Raw genomic sequence first — 4,520 nt, forward strand, 5'->3', positions numbered from 1 at the left:
CAGACTTGATTAGTATAGTCTTCCCTCAGCTTTTCAGCTGTAATGCCAGTGACTGCCCCATAGGTATCCTACTCCAGGCAAACTAGACTATTCTTTCCTACTTGAGCAAGCTTAAATTCTCTCCCAATTCTTTGTCTTCCATCATACTCTTCTTTCTACCTGGCACACGCCCCCTCTTCAGGATGAAATCCTTCACATCTTTTAAGATCCGTCAGTGGTGTGCCGGTAAATATCGAACAACCAGCACTGTGAACAGAAAGAGCCTGACTTTGTAGCGTTTTGCCAGTTTTCATAGTGGTAATATTCCCACCAAGGCCAATTCCAAGCTACCAAACTGACTTCGACTGACTCACAGCATTTCTGAAAATTTCACTATCAGTTCTCAGAAACCAGAATGAGCTGGCTCTGGCACACCACTGAGCCTACAGTGTCACCCTTCTTGGTACCTGCCATCTGTAGTATGCACGCCCTCCCCTGAACCTTGTGAGTAATTTGAACTCTCTCATGGAAAGCATTCTTCATTATAGTATGGTTGTCATGAGTCCCCGTTATCATTAACTTTTCAAGGACACGAACCATGTCTTACTCATCTGGGTTTTCACAGTGGTACCTAGAACAACAGTGGTGTTCAATAAATATTAGCTGCATGAGACAGATGATGAAGATTATCACTAGGGCCTGACACGCAGTTGTGGGGAGGATACGATGACATCATGCGTGTGAAGCACTCACCAGAGTGCTTGGCCCCGGGAGTGCTCAGTTTAGTGACAGCTAATTTTACTATCGACTGTGGCTTCTCGGATTAAAGGAGCACAAATTTTAAGAGCTAATAGTGGTTCTCAACACCTCCCCCAGCCCCAAATACACACACCTGAGGAACTTTAACAAATCCCAATGCCTACCCCCATAAATCAGTCATCAGTATTTTTACATTTCCCTGAGTAATTTTGCTGTGCGCCAAGTTTGAGAACCACTGTTCTCTAGGCTTCCAAACCTCTCTCTGGCTGATGAGTCAAGAGTGTCAAAAAGGAAAGAGAACCTTCTATTCCTTTAAAAACCCTCCTGTTCACTAAATAATTCCGGTAAATAGAAGGAAAACTCACTTGCAGGATTGCCTTACTTGGTGATCGCGTTGGGTGGAGTCACCTGGGAGGGGCAAGGCTGAGAGTGAGTAATGGAGGCTTCTGCAGGGGCAGGAGAGGAACGCGTCTTTGTCAGCAAACTCCCGTAAGTGAAGTTTTTCAAGCTGAGGGATTTCAGAGACATCTCATTTAAACGCGATTTGGCCCGTGCGACGATTTCATGCGGCCTCTACAGAAGTAAACTTTCTTTCCGTGAGCATCAGTGTGTTCTGTTCCACTAGGATTTTGTTGTATTAAGATCACTGAGCTCTTCGGGCTCAAAATGATTCTCGTGCTCACATGTGTGGTAGTGAGGATAGACTTCCTTTAAATCAAGACAAGAATGCATTTCTACCTTCTTCGAGGCAGGTGCTGCTTTCCCCTTTAGAGCTTGTGAAGCTGAACCAGGATGAAATCTGAGTGACCCAAAGTGACGGGGGGGGGGGGGGGGTGCCAGAGAGGGCCCAAGGATTCCTGCCCTAACCACTTGACACACTTCATCTTTGGTGGCTATTTAGTTATTGTGGTTTTGTCATCTATCGCTCATGTGAAAGGTATTCACCAAAAATAGAAAAATCCTTCAGAAGGATTTGATTTGGAAAGTAAGGCAGCTCTGCTTTCCTGGGTTTCTCCCTTTGTTTTTCTTATGAGAATGATAGCCTGGTAGTCGACTTCAAAGGAAGCGGTGGGGGAAGAGAGAAGAGTGTGAGTGTGAGAGTGTGTGTGTTACAGAGTCAGATTTTAGAGATCTCATATTTCTTTAATGCCTCACTAGGAACGAGTCTTTTAAACGTGATTTTTAACTGTATTTTTGAGGCACTAAAGAAAATGGAAGTGCGAGGTGGCTATGGAGATTGCTTCGAGCCGCACTATTGGCTCTGCCGGACCACACCAGATGCTTTTGCAAAAGCCATGTTTATTCTACTCTTAGTCCAATTTGGAGCTTTCTTATAGAGACTCTGGATTGTCTTTGAAATAAACATTTTTAGCTATGCTATTCAGTGGATTATAATTCTTTTTCTCCTATGGTATATGCATAGAATATCATTTAAATATGTGGATTTTTTTTTTTTTACTCTTAAGTAAAATGCGCTTTTAAAAGAAATCTTGGCAGAACCTCAGATTTTAGATCAAGGCTCTATAGTGCCTTAAATCCTTCAAGTTCACGGCATCAACAGAACTCTGGCTGCTAGGTGAATCACAGCCCCAATTCAATGACTTGCCTTTCTATTACTTTTTCTCTGTTCTAACAGTATAAGTTTATGAAGGACATGTATGTGTGATATCAACTTCCAGTATATCAAATTGAGTCCAAAACACAACCACCAGGGACTACTGAATACCACTATGGGTTGAGCTCTGAACCGGCAATCAAGAAGTCTACTATTATCCTCAAACATCACAGTCATTTCAAGTTATGAGAGAAAGTTACAACAGAAGAGAATCAGATTGACCGGAAGATCTAGCAGATTCTCCTTGTTGCTGCAAATCTGAAAAGAGACAATAGCAGTAGAAATAGAAGAGTTCCATCTTCGGTTCTTACACATCATTCTTTGTTCTTTGCACAAGGACTCTGACAGAATCTTTCGGCCTGTTTGTATGACCATGCAAGGGGGAATCTCAAACTCCCCCTTTCCTGAGAGAATGGAAACAGTTGTGCAAGTTCCCTGTGTTCTTTAAAATCCGGGCCCTGCCCAGAATCCTAGTCACCTAAAGCCCCATTTTATAGCAGTTAAGTTGTGAAAAGGATGGTAAACCAAGGTCGAGTTTGGTTGCAAGGGTGAATTGAGACTAGAAAAAGAGGAAGGGGAATGTTGTTATTGCAAAAATTGTCTGAAGGGGAGAAGGGCGATGGGTGGGTCCAATTCTCTGAATGCCTGAGTCAGGAAGCTTTGGAAGTCTCATTAACTAGGGCTACTAAGGAAGGAAGCATTGAATATACTAAAAGAGCGATTTGCTTGCAAATATACCCCATTTTAACTCTGGGAATACCTAGACAGAAACTGGCCCATTTTTAGGTGTTCGCCTATTATAAAAGATGTTAAGATGCCAAAATTCTAACTTCAGAAGATCAAGTATCCTGTCAGGTTTACAGCAAATAGGGCAGGATACCCAACATCCACACGCAAGAGAAAGACACTGCTTATCAATTGAGATTGGCTTCAACTGCGTATAACATTGGCTTAAAGATGACAGAAGTTTCCTTCTCTTTCGTCCTATGAAAGAACCACTCTAGGGCTGTTATGGCAATTACATGGTTTCAGGGACCCAGGCTCCGCCATCCTTGACACATGGTTTCCACCTCCCAGTTCAAGATGGCTGTTTGAGATCCACCCAACAGGAAGGGGGAGGGGAAAACAGAGGAGACTAAGGAGCCAAGGACATATAGCAGCTGTCTTTTTGGCAAGTTTTCCAGCAACTGCCTTCCATGCGTATTACTTGGACATAATTGAGTCCAGTTAACCATATTTAGCCGCAAGGGAGCTTGGAAGACAATGGTGTTTACAGCAGGTGGTCATGGCCAGGTAAAAACTGAAAGTTCTCTCATAAGAGAGAAGAGAACAGATCCTGAGGTGGGACCCCAGCAGTCACAGCCTGAGCAGTGTCAGTGCTGATATTCAGGGTTGAGAGGCTGCCAGAGCCTAGAAGTCAGGAGGCCTACATCCCATCTCACTCGACCCCAAGTATCCAATTGATCTTAGTAATGTCATCTGTTAAATAACAGCTATGTCATGTCTAAAAATTAAATGGTGTGACACAGAATGTGATGAGCGTACAAGATAAGCGGTAGTTTCAGGTGTCAGCTGAATGAATTACCTGATCTGAAGCAAATAACTTATGAGATTCAGACACGCCCACAGGAGAAAATAGAATGGTCAAATCTTTGAGTTGAAAGGGACATTCAGAGATGTCTAATTCAGCCTCTCTCCCGATGTAAGAATCTCCGCCACAGTAACCCTGACAGATGGTCCCCTGTCTTGCTTAAGCACTTTTAGAATGTGTTATTTTGCAGTTCCGTTGATAGACAGCTCCGATTGTCAGATAGTTTATCTGGGTAATGATCTCAAAACTCCCTCCCCTGAACCCGTCTCCTGAAATAACAGAGAACAAAGCCATTCTCTCCTCTTCATGACAGTCCTTCAACGATTGGAAGACAGCTCTTATGTCATCCTGTAGTCTTCTCCCTTTCAAGCTAAACAGTCCTGATTGTTGCACCTGTTTCTTAAATAACCAGGTGTCCATCCGTCCCACCATCTGGATAGCTTCCCCTAGATCAGTGTTTCTGGAACTTGGTTGACTATGACCCACAGAAAGAAATTCATTGTATATATCATCAGTACACATATACATGATGCGAGTGAGGCAGAAGTTCCAAAAAACAGTACTCTCTTGTGTTCT

This window comes from Ursus americanus, chromosome 9 (assembly GCF_024610735.1).
Source record: "Ursus americanus isolate L20-20 chromosome 9, mUrsAme1.1.p, whole genome shotgun sequence".
Lineage (NCBI taxonomy): Eukaryota > Metazoa > Chordata > Mammalia > Carnivora > Ursidae > Ursus > Ursus americanus.